Raw genomic sequence first — 13,540 nt, forward strand, 5'->3', positions numbered from 1 at the left:
TGGAATGCATAACCTGTTCTGTGGTGAAGATCTGAGATAAAGATAACCGGGTGTTTCATTTAGAAGGTAACGGTCGTGCAGATTGTCATGGCTTGAATTTTTCAGTCTCCTGATAATGGGAGCAAGATCCTTGTCGCACTTGTAACCGCTGACAATTAACTGCGCTAAGTCTGGATTAATCTCTAGGGTATGCTCTATGGCATTCAACTGAATGTTAGGAGGATAGGATGACCCGCCTATTTCAGAATTACTGAACAGATCTGGACGGCGTGAAAGCGGGTCGGCAATGTTTTTCTTTCCTGGTTTGTGAAAGACCGTAAAGTCATAGTCAGCTAAAAACTCTACCCATCTTGCCTCACGCTTGGTGAGAGTCGGTTTGGTTCGTAAATAGACAACACCCATATTATCAGTCATCAGGTCAAAGTGGCGGAATAGATAGATTCTCCAGCACTTTAATGCAAATACCACAGCCAACGTTTCCCTCTCGGCCGCAGTATAGTTGCGTTCTGCAGCTGACAGTTTCCGACTACAATAGGCTACGGGATGCAAATCCATATCTTCTCCCTGCTGCAGGAGCACACCCGCCACGGCAAAGTCACTTGCGTCAGTTTCTACCGTGAAGCTTTTCTCAACATCGGCCAGTTGCAACACTGGCGCCTCGAGTAATGCTGATTTTAGAGACTCGAATGCCTTCTGCCTAGCAGCGCTCCATTCAAAGCGTGAATTTTTTCCGGTGATTTCTTCTAATGGACGAGAGATGGTCGAGTGTCGATCTATGAACCTTCGGAAATAGTTTGCAAAGCCAAGAAACTTCCTCACATCAGTTACTGACGACGGAGTTGGCCATGTTTCCACAGCACTTATCTTCTTGGGATCAGGGGAAATTGATGTGCCGTTGATTTTATGCCCCAAGAAGAGAACTTCTCTCACGCCGAATTCGCATTTAGACTGTTTGCAATACAGCTCACTATTTCTAAGTGTTTCTAGAACTGTTTGAAGATGATGCTGATGATCTTCCCAGGTCTTGCTGAAAACTAGAATGTCATCCAAGAATACTACAACGAATTTTCGGAGATGCGGTTGCAGAATAGAGTTCATGAGTGACTGAAAGGTGGCCGGGGCATTAGTCAGCCCGAATCCCATGACTCTAAATTGGAAGTGGCCGAACGGCGTATTAATGGCCGTCTTAGAAACATCCGAGTCTTGAATTCTGATTTGATTGTACCCCGACCGCAAGTCCAACTTGGAGAAATATGCACTGCCCTGGATCGTGTCGAATAAGTCATCAATATTAGGAAGACAAGCTTTGTTTTTGATCGTAATTCTATTCAATTCTCGCCAATCGCACACCATTCTCAGAGTACCATCCGACTTTTTCACAAAAAACACAGGTGCACCGTATGGCGACTTACTTGGCTCAATGAATCCCTTCTCAAGTAATTCTGACAGCTGTGACTGGAGCTCGTCCATCTCTGGTTTCGGCAGGCGGTAGGCGGGTCGAGACGGTGGTCTGGCTCCATCTTCTATCTGGATTTCATGGTCGACTGGTCTCTTCGGTGGAAGCTCATTCGGCAGCTCGTCTGGAAATAAATCCTGGTACCTCTTGAGCAGGTTCTGGATGTCTTGGTGCTCTGATTCCTGGAGTTGTGGCCCGGAACGATTCTCCTCGTTTGCAGCAGTGACCCATGCAAGAAACCCCTCGGCTCCACTCCTCAGGGCATGACGAGCTTGTCGGCCACTGATAAACATGCTTTCCACAGATGGCCGGTCGGCTGTCGGCGGGTTAGCTGAAGGCAATTTGGCAACAAAGGGCTCACCGTCCAACTGAACTTCGTTCGTACGGAAGTTGATGCTGGGGTTGTTCCTTGTAAGCCACGGCTTGCCAAGAATAGCGTCGTAGCGAGTCAGGGGATACACAGTAAAGTGCTGTTCCTCACTGAAGCCCCCGACTGTCACCCTTAGCGTGCGTGTGGAAATCTGCGGGACCTCGCTGGTCGAGCCGTCCGCCAATGTTACGCTCAGCACTGCTGAGCTGGCATCCGTGTCAAGATGATGCTTTCGAACAAAACTGTCTGCAATGAAGTCATGCGTCGAACCGGAATCTATCAGCATCACTGCACGGCGACCGCCGATCTTTCCCTGTATGCGCAGTAGGTCGTGTTCAGGTTCATTGCCGACGCTGACGTTGCTGACATGACACCTTTCTGCAACTGGACAATTTCCTACAGCTATGGGTGTCTCCGGCTCCGTAGGTTCCTGGAGAGCAACGTCTTCAACCTCCAGAGCTCCGAACCGGTTAGCGACTGGTACCGGCGTGGGTGCTTGGGTCGTCGCCAGTAAGCGCACCCCCTTTCTTACTGGCGACCAGCGTTTGGGTAGCGCTGTCCACCCTCAGTACAGTCTTTAGCGAGGTGGCCTGGCTTCCTGCAAGCAAAGCAGTGTCCCATTGCTCGCAGTTGGACACGCTCTTGGTCCGTCAGCTTGCGGAGGCCCCGAGTCTGACCACGGAAGCTGGGCACGGAACGCGACTCTCTACTGGCTGGTGGCCCCGACGCCGGTGGCCCCGACGACTGCTCCACGGTGTTTGCTGCCATGACAGCTTGCTCCAGGGTACGTGGATGCTCACGCATGACCTGTCGCTGGATGTGCGGCACTAGACCCCTGACGAACAGCAGCGCTCTGGTGTGGTGGTCGATTTCCGGCACTTGCAGGCTGAGGCGAGTGAAAGCAGCAATGTATGCGTCCAGCGACCCGCGCTGCGCTGCGGAAATTAGTCCCATACGCGATGTTTCCTCGTTGTGCCGTGGTCCGTACACATCGCCAAGTGCCGCTTTCAGAGCAGGCCAGTCGGAAAACACTTGGTTAGCTTCCAATGCCGCTATCAACCAAAGACGAGCGTTTCCAGTCAAAAATCCTGCCGCGTAGTCGACCCTCTGTGCCGCATTTGGGAGCGCCAACGACCGTAGGGCCATGTCCATTGCAAACGTCCATTCTTTGAATGTAGCGGAATCTCCTCCAAACACAGGCGGCTCTTTCGTAAGGCGGGGTGTTGGCTCCCACGGTTCCGAGTTCGGATGTATCGTTCGGTTTCCTTGGCTAACGCGCTGAGCGGTCTTGATATCGTTTATCAGCCGAACGACGAGTACGAGGAGCGTAAGCAGAGCGACCAGAACACCTGCCAAAAGCAGAGTAGGAACCATCCTCTGCTACCAGTGTAACAGGTTTAATCAAACTTGAAAAGTAAGAGGTCTGGTTGAGCGTGCCTCGACCAGTTATATGCAAAATGTGATAGTATACATGTGGCAATGGCGCCAATGAAGGTGCTAATAGACAGGCGTAAGACGCATGAGGTGCGAGGGAGTGTAAAGTTATAGAGAACAGGGGAAAACTGTTACAACACGTACACACAGTGCACTGTTCGGTCAGCAACGTTTCATCGTGGCGGATTTTTACAAAAAATATGACGAGTGCTTAAACCAGAGACTTATAACTGATTGATTTCACTACATACTCACTGAAAATTGCCGCACATCAATCTTATTCACCACATATTTACCGCATATTAACCGCAAATGGACCGTATGCGTGTTAAAACAAAATGGCGTCACGATTTATTGAAAGTGGTATAGTTGGTGGTACGAGTGTTCAAACCCATTTGAACTTCATACTGTTCGTCTTCTTTTTGACATGCTCTCTTTCCATCGTCCTTAGCTTTTGTTTGTTGAGAGCTGTTTTGGCTTTCTCCTATACCTCTGGGGGATGCCAAGTGATGGTTTTGAGAGGCTGGTGATGGCTGTGAGCGAGAGTTTGCCGATCGGCGTCGTCCTCGCTATAGCGATGAAAATACTAGTTACTGCGCACCTGGCAGATATCACAACACGTCGGAGCGTCCAGGAGCAAAGGAATCTTGGGTTTTCACTGGAATCTAGTTCCTCCAGCACCGTGTAGCCCACCGTCGGTGAATGGCCGTCCAGAAAGGTCGAACCTGGTCTTCTGCAGCATCTCGCAGTCCTGCGAGGCACACTGAATACGCCTGTCATGTATTCTACAAATAAAAATCACGAAGTAGTGGACTTTATAGTGATGAGTCTATCCTGTATGCTGCAAAAGACGCAGGAAATGTCACTGGTGTCCGTACACTGGACGCCAATATCATCCCAGTCTTCTCCTGCAGGATCTGTTTGACATTGACATACCGGTATGCAGTGGGTTGACATTGGCCTGGTTTGGCAGCTATCTGCCTGGGTGGATGTAGCAGGTTTGCATTGGCGCATCGTCCAGTCCGACATTTTCTTGTAACTGTGGAGTACCAGCAGGGTTTGAGAGGTTGCTCGTGCTGTGAACACATCTCTACTGCCTGTCTCGTCCTGGACTGAGTGCCGTCTCGCCGCTTCCTTGCTCTACAGTCACGCCATTATTTCGCTTCGTTTCGTGGTGCAGCTCAAAACCTGCCCAAACAACTGTGAGCTCGCAACATGGTATGGACAAATTGCACGACTCATGCTGGTTAACTAAAACCGGGATAGTCGAGTAAGCGAGTTCACTCCCTGGGCCATGGCAAGATCTGTTCAGCGCGGGCTATTTCAACCTCCAAGTGCATAGTCACCGATCGATCCATGCGATGGTGGTTGACCTACAAAGAGCCAAGGTCTACGAGTACTACTATTGGATGCTGTCTACATGCAGTCAACAAAATCAAAGTACCTCAGTATGCCCCAGAATAGGGCATGTGCATCTATAGCATGACACAACAGGGGTTCTGGCGGCACCTGTCAAACAAGCAGTAGCGACTAGTGCCAGCTACCTATTGGAGGCTAGCCGCTACAGTCTGTCACTGGAGATAATTATTATGCTCACTGTTTAGACTGAGCACAATCAATGATGCCCAATCCATCTGCCCAATGTGTGTTCTGTTCCACCTAATTATAACGTCCCATCGCATCAACCCTACTACTACACGCACATGTCGTCACTCTAGAATGACTTGTGTTATTATTGTTTATTTTGATTCGCACGATAAATAGAGCACAAACGTTAACTTGACCGAAGGATAAAGGCGACTGCAGATAGAGAAACACATCCAGGTACAGGTACCGGCATCAATACAGTATCAGAGAGAAACAAACAAAAATGAGAGGTACGCAGAAAAACTCTCGTAAGCCCAAGGGGAAGTGGTTGATGAGGGATGAATGCACTCTCCACGCTCATCTACACTGTTCGTGAAAATGCACACATACATACAATAATATACAACATAGCAATAGCATGCACAGAACCGAACAATTTCATGTTCACACATGCAAGCACAGACCTGAACATTAGTACCAAAAGCCGATACAGACAATATCCCCACACACACAGACGCACACAATGTCCCATGTATGCGCCCGTGGCGAGAAAAGCATGCAAATCTACAAATGCACTGGATGTGAACCCACAGATTTTCTCTTATAGCAACGATAGCGGATCTGATTCTGAATGAAACATACACACACACACACACACACACAATACAATCATTGAAAGCCCATCCGCAGATGATGGCAGGTCCTGAAAGAACAGGCCGTGTTCCAGTAATGGGGAACAGAACTTCGAGTGGCGAGTGAGGTATACACACACACGTGCGTGCGCGGGCACACACTAAAGTATTCAGAAATAGAATCGACATTGTAGTATTCATTGGTTGGGGAATGGAAAGGAAAATAAAACATTGCTGTAGGTTATTGTTGTAAGGACACTGGGAGCACAACAGAAAGGTAAGCAACTTGCTTTGAAGCAAAGAAAGTTATTATTCCACGGATCTCAGAAGGAAGGAACATTCCAGAATGCTGCACTGGCAACAGGCGGCCTGCATGTGCGCGGCCCCTGCAGTCGGTCCAGCTGCCGGCCTTGCAGTGCTGAAAAGAATGTGCAGTACAGCATGTCACATAGTATCGCAGCCTGGACAAATAGGCGCTGGAAAGTCCTAGTTATGTGCTCACCTACACCACGATGCACCAATCCTCTGAGCTACTTTGGCAACAACTTTGTCCACTTGAGACTCCCATGGGCTGAGCCAGTTGTTGAGGGCTGCACCAAGGTGGATGGCAATGACCGCTGATGGCAAGGCAATCCATGACACACAGTCACTAGAGCATCGTCAACATGGCGCTGACGCTGGATCGATCAACCTTTAGGCTGCCGCGGGGTTGACAACGAGGCCGCTGTCTCGAAGCTAGTCAGTCAGCCTGGTCACCGCCATTGACGAACCAGTCGCCACCGCCAGCAGTGGCGGTAGGTTGTGACAAGTGTGGTGCAATATTGTCAGCAAATTCAGTACTCAGGATAAGATGAGTGACAAAGGGGAACGTTGTGTTTGATAATATTGAAGTCAAACAGGGATGATCACAAACCCTGCGCGTACTCCACCGTGAGTTACAAGAAAATTCCGGACTGGACGACGAGCAAACGCCAACCTGCTACATCCAACCAGGCAGATATTATTAAGATAGCTGCCAAACCAGGTCAATGCCGACCTACTGCATAATGTCAATGTCAAACAGATCCTCCAGGAGAAGACTGGGGTGTTGGCGTCCAGTCACTGAGTGTACAGACACCAGTCACATTTCCTGTGTCTTTTGCAGCATACAGGCTGAGACACATCACTGTAGAGTCCACTACTGCATGAGTTTTATTTGTACAATACATGGCAGGCGTACACGGTGTGCCTCGCAGGACTGCGAGATGCTGCAGAAGACCAGGTTCGACCTTTCTGGACGGCCATTCACCGACGGTGGGCTACACGATGCTGGAGGAACTAGATTCCAGTGAAAACCCAAGATTCCTTTGCTCCTGGACGCTCCGACGTGTTGTGATATCTGCCAGGTGCGCAGTAACTAGTATTTTCATCGCTATAGCGAGGACGACGCCGATCGGCAAACTCTCGCTCACAGCCATCACCAGCCTCTCAAAACCATCACTTGGCATCCCCCAGAGGTATAGGAGAAAGCCAAAACAGCTCTCAACAAACAAAAGCTAAGGACGATGGAAAGAGAGCATGTCAAAAAGAAGACGAACAGTATGAAGTTCAAATGGGTTTGAACCAGGGAGTCGTAAAAGCCCGGGAGAGGACACGGCACACATTCCCAGAAAACATCTTTGCCTCGCGCTGCCGGGGAACGCTGCCAGGGAACGGTGTTGCGAGGCAAGGAAATTATTATTTTCGAAAATTGTGATGTCTTCTTGAAATACTAATTGGGACATTCTCCGATTTCTCTTAGAGCACGGAGACGATTGCTCCGTCGAGTCTTCTGATCTCTATTTTCATCCTCATCTTCCAGCTGCCTCACTCATTCTCTCTCAGTTTATCGAAGTTAATTTATTCTGAGGCGATGGAAATGCAAGACAAATCCCTAATTGTACTTCACTTTTATTTGAGTTGGGGTGAACGAAATGAGATTTGTGGAAAATGACGCCACTTCCCGTGTTAGCCGCTGGTCGTATCATACAGCCCATATTCCATTGCAGGTGATGGGCCAACGTTCGTGTTGAGATCCGCTGAGTTTCCTCGTACTCGTGGAGTTGAATTTGTGGCAGAAATTGCACTGAATTGCAGTCAAATGGTTGTGAATGAAACGAGATTTGTGGAAAATGACGCCACTTCCCGTGTTAGCCGCTGGTCGTAGCATACAGCCCATATTCCATTGCAGGTGATGGGCCAACGTTCGTGTTGAGATCCGCTGAGTTTCCTCGTACTCGTGGAGTTGAATTTGTGGCAGAAATTGCACTGAATTGCAGTCAAATGGTTGTGAATGAAACGAGATTTGTGGAAAATGACGCCACTTCCCGTGTTAGCCGCTGGTCGTAGCATACAGCCCATATTCCATTGCAGGTGATGGGCCAACGTTCGTGTTGAGATCCGCTGAGTTTCCTCGTACTCGTGGAGTTGAATTTGTGGCAGAAATTGCACTGAATTGCAGTCAAATGGTTGTGAATGAAACGAGATTTGTGGAAAATGACGCCACTTCCCGTGTTAGCCGCTGGTCGTAGCATACAGCCCATATTCCATTGCAGGTGATGGGCGAACGTTCGTGTTGAGATCCGCTGAGCTTCCTCGTACTCGTGGAGTTGAATTTGCGGCAGAAATTGCACTGAATTGCAGTCAAATGGTTGTGAATGAAACGAGATTTGTGGAAAATGACGCCACTTCCCGTGTCAACCACTGGTCGTATCATACAGCCCATATTCCATTGCAGGTGATGGGCGAAAGTTCTTGTGGAGATCCGCTGAGCTTCCTCGGCGTACTCGTGGATTTATGAATTTGTGTCAGAAATTGCAGTCGAGTGGACTTCTGTGCGTGTGTTGTGAGTAAATCGCGACGGCTCCCTTCCTTCAGCATCGTCAAAACGCAACATAGAGCATTATTACGCACTCGTTCCATGATTCATGATAATGCCTGGATTCTTTTAAAAACAATCAATGTGTGTTCCCTATCTATCTACATTGTACATGGTTGCAGGTCGTTATTTATAAATCTTGATAATTTCAACACTTTTCTACTCGTATACTGAGTACGCGGTGACTTGAGCCGTTTAGGAAACGGAAGTCTTGGCGAGTGTACAAAAGGTAAACCTATCATTTGTACTTCATAACGGAATTGTGCACAAAAATGCACACACACGTTCGCGCGCACACACACAAGCACACACACAAACACTGTACAAACACACACAAAAGTACAAGCACATGTGCACATACACACGCCTCCCCCCCCCCCCCCACACACACACACACTCAACTCCCCACCTGGTACCCCTGTACTGAGTCTGACAGACATACAATCATGTTTATCCTTCCTTCGCCACCAGTTTCGGATAATGGTGTCAACAACGAGTTGTAAAATATTGGTATTTTAGGACTCCCTGCCCTGAAGACAAGCACAGCGCCGTGGATCGAGCAGATCCGGCCGCGCCGGCCTAGCGTGCTTCACTTTCTGGCCGAGGCAAACATCGTCCGCGTGCGCGCATCCCGTGTCCTCTCCCGGGCTTTTACGACTCCCTGGTTTGAACCAGGGAGTCGTAAAAGCCCGGGAGAGGACACGGGATGCGCGCACGCGGACGATGTTTGCCTCGGCCAGAAAGTGAAGCACGCTAGGCCGGCGCGGCCGGATCTGCTCGATCCACGGCGCTGTGCTTGTCTTCAGGGCAGGGAGTCCTAAAATACCAATATTTTACAACTCGTTGTTGACACCATTATCCGAAACTGGTGGCGAAGGAAGGATAAACATGATTGTATGTCTGTCAGACTCAGTACAGGGGTGGGGAGTTGAGTGTGTGTGTGTGTGTGGGGGGAAGGGGGGAGGGGGGGGGGGGGAGGCGTGTGTATGTGCACATGTGCTTGTACTTTTGTGTGTGTTTGTACAGTGTTTGTGTGTGTGCTTGTGTGTGTGCGCGCGAACGTGTGTGTGCATTTTTGTGCACAATTCCGTTATGAAGTACAAATGATAGGTTTACCTTTTGTACACTCGCCAAGACTTCCGTTTCCTAAACGGCTCAAGTCACCGCGTACTCAGTATACGAGTAGAAAAGTGTTGAAATTATCAAGATTTATAAATAACGACCTGCAACCATGTACAATGTAGATAGATAGGGAACACACATTGATTGTTTTTAAAAGAATCCAGGCATTATCATGAATCATGGAACGAGTGCGTAATAATGCGTAATAATGCTCTATGTTGCGTTTTGACGGTGCTGAAGGAAGGGAGCCGTCGCGATTTACTCACAGAAGTCCACTCGACTGCAATTTCTGACACAAATTCATAAATCCACGAGTACGCCGAGGAAGCTCAGCGGATCTCCACAAGAACTTTCGCCCATCGCCTGCAATGGAATATGGGCTGTATGATACGACCAGTGGTTAAGACGGGAAGTGGCGTCATTTTCCACAAATCTCGTTTCATTCACAACCATTTGACTGCAATTCAGTGCAATTTCTGCCGCAAATTCAACTCCACGAGTACGAGGAAGCTCAGCGGATCTCAACACGAACGTTCGCCCATCACCTGCAATGGAATATGGGCTGTATGCTACGACCAGCGGCTAACACGGGAAGTGGCGTCATTTTCCACAAATCTCGTTTCATTCACAACCATTTGACTGCAATTCAGTGCAATTTCTGCCACAAATTCAACTCCACGAGTACGAGGAAACTCAGCGGATCTCAACACGAACGTTGGCCCATCACCTGCAATGGAATATGGGCTGTATGCTACGACCAGCGGCTAACACGGGAAGTGGCGTCATTTTCCACAAATCTCGTTTCATTCACAACCATTTGACTGCAATTCAGTGCAATTTCTGCCACAAATTCAACTCCACGAGTACGAGGAAACTCAGCGGATCTCAACACGAACGTTGGCCCATCACCTGCAATGGAATATGGGCTGTATGCTACGACCAGCGGCTAACACGGGAAGTGGCGTCATTTTCCACAAATCTCGTTTCATTCACAACCATTTGACTGCAATTCAGTGCAATTGCTGCCACAAATTCAACTCCACGAGTACGAGGAAACTCAGCGGATCTCAACACGAACGTTGGCCCATCACCTGCAATGGAATATGGGCTGTATGCTACGACCAGCGGCTAACACGGGAAGTGGCGTCATTTTCCACAAATCTCGTTTCATTCACAACCATTTGACTGCAATTCAGTGCAATTTCTGCCACAAATTCAACTCCACGAGTACGAGGAAACTCAGCGGATCTCAACACGAACGTTGGCCCATCACCTGCAATGGAATATGGGCTGTATGCTACGACCAGCGGCTAACACGGGAAGTGGCGTCATTTTCCACAAATCTCGTTTCATTCACAACCATTTGACTGCAATTCAGTGCAATTGCTGCCACAAATTCAACTCCACGAGTACGAGGAAACTCAGCGGATCTCAACACGAACGTTGGCCCATCACCTGCAATGGAATATGGGCTGTATGATACGACCAGCGGCTAACACGGGAAGTGGCGTCATTTTCCACAAATCTCATTTCGTTCACCCCAACTCAAATAAAAGTGAAGTACAATTAGGGATTTGTCTTGCATTTCCATCGCCTCAGAATAAATTAACTTCGATAAACTGAGAGAGAATGAGTGAGGCAGCTGGAAGGTGAGGATGAAAATAGAGATCAGAAGACTCGACGGAGCAATCGTCTCCGTGCTCTAAGAGAAATCGGAGAATGTCCCAATCAGTATTTCAAGAAGACATCACAATTTTCGAAAATAATTATTATTTCCTTGCCTCGCAACACCGTTCCCTGGCAGCGTTCCCCGGCAGCGCGAGGCAAAGATGTTTTCTGGGAATGTGTGCCGTGTCCTCTCCCGGGCTTTTACGACTCCCTGGTTTGAACACTCGTACCACCAACCAGGGAGTCGTAAAAGCCCGGGAGAGGACACGGGATGCGCGCACGCGGACGATGTTTGCCTCGGCCAGAAAGTGAAGCACGCTAGGCCGGCGCGGCCGGATCTGCTCGATCCACGGCGCTGTGCTTGTCTTCAGGGCAGGGAGTCCTAAAATACCAATATTTTACAACTCGTTGTTGACACCATTATCCGAAACTGGTGGCGAAGGAAGGATAAACATGATTGTATGTCTGTCAGACTCAGTACAGGGGTGGGGAGTTGAGTGTGTGTGTGTGTGGGGGGGGGGGGGGGGGGAGGCGTGTGTATGTGCACATGTGCTTGTACTTTTGTGTGTGTTTGTACAGTGTTTGTGTGTGTGCTTGTGTGTGTGCGCGCGAACGTGTGTGTGCATTTTTGTGCACAATTCCGTTATGAAGTACAAATGCTAGGTTTACCTTTTGTACACTCGCCAAGACTTCCGTTTCCTAAACGGCTCAAGTCACCGCGTACTCAGTATACGAGTAGAAAAGTGTTGAAATTATCAAGATTTATAAATAACGACCTGCAACCATGTACAATGTAGATAGATAGGGAACACACATTGATTGTTTTTAAAAGAATCCAGGCATTATCATGAATCATGGAACGAGTGCGTAATAATGCTCTATGTTGCGTTTTGACGATGCTGAAGGAAGGGAGCCGTCGCGATTTACTCACAACACACGCACAGAAGTCCACTCGACTGCAATTTCTGACACAAATTCATAAATCCACGAGTACGCCGAGGAAGCTCAGCGGATCTCCACAAGAACTTTCGCCCATCACCTGCAATGGAATATGGGCTGTATGATACGACCAGTGGTTAACACGGGAAGTGGCGTCATTTTCCACAAATCTCGTTTCATTCACAACCATTTGACTGCAATTCAGTGCAATTTCTGCCGCAAATTCAACTCCACGAGTACGAGGAAGCTCAGCGGATCTCAACACGAACGTTCGCCCATCACCTGCAATGGAATATGGGCTGTATGCTACGACCAGCGGCTAACACGGGAAGTGGCGTCATTTTCCACAAATCTCGTTTCATTCACAACCATTTGACTGCAATTCAGTGCAATTTCTGCCACAAATTCAACTCCACGAGTACGAGGAAACTCAGCGGATCTCAACACGAACGTTGGCCCATCACCTGCAATGGAATATGGGCTGTATGCTACGACCAGCGGCTAACACGGGAAGTGGCGTCATTTTCCACAAATCTCGTTTCATTCACAACCATTTGACTGCAATTCAGTGCAATTTCTGCCACAAATTCAACTCCACGAGTACGAGGAAACTCAGCGGATCTCAACACGAACGTTGGCCCATCACCTGCAATGGAATATGGGCTGTATGCTACGACCAGCGGCTAACACGGGAAGTGGCGTCATTTTCCACAAATCTCGTTTCATTCACAACCATTTGACTGCAATTCAGTGCAATTTCTGCCACAAATTCAACTCCACGAGTACGAGGAAACTCAGCGGATCTCAACACGAACGTTCGCCCATCACCTGCAATGGAATATGGGCTGTATGCTACGACCAGCGGCTAACACGGGAAGTGGCGTCATTTTCCACAAATCTCGTTTCATTCACAACCATTTGACTGCAATTCAGTGCAATTTCTGCCACAAATTCAACTCCACGAGTACGAGGAAACTCAGCGGATCTCAACACGAACGTTGGCCCATCACCTGCAATGGAATATGGGCTGTATGATACGACCAGCGGCTAACACGGGAAGTGGCGTCATTTTCCACAAATCTCATTTCGTTCACCCCAACTCAAATAAAAGTGAAGTACAATTAGGGATTTGTCTTGCATTTCCATCGCCTCAGAATAAATTAACTTCGATAAACTGAGAGAGAATGAGTGAGGCAGCTGGAAGATGAGGATGAAAATAGAGATCAGAAGACTCGACGGAGCAATCGTCTCCGTGCTCTAAGAGAAATCGGAGAATGTCCCAATTAGTATTTCAAGAAGACATCACAATTTTCGAAAATAATAATTTCCTTGCCTCGCAACACCGTTCCCTGGCAGCGTTCCCCGGCAGCGCGAGGCAAAGATGTTTTCTGGGAATGTGTGCCGTGTCCTCTCCCGGGCTTTTACGACTCCCTGCC

Source organism: Sycon ciliatum, chromosome 5 (genome assembly GCF_964019385.1).
Source record: "Sycon ciliatum chromosome 5, ocSycCili1.1, whole genome shotgun sequence".
NCBI classification, from domain to species: Eukaryota; Metazoa; Porifera; class Calcarea; order Leucosolenida; family Sycettidae; genus Sycon; species Sycon ciliatum.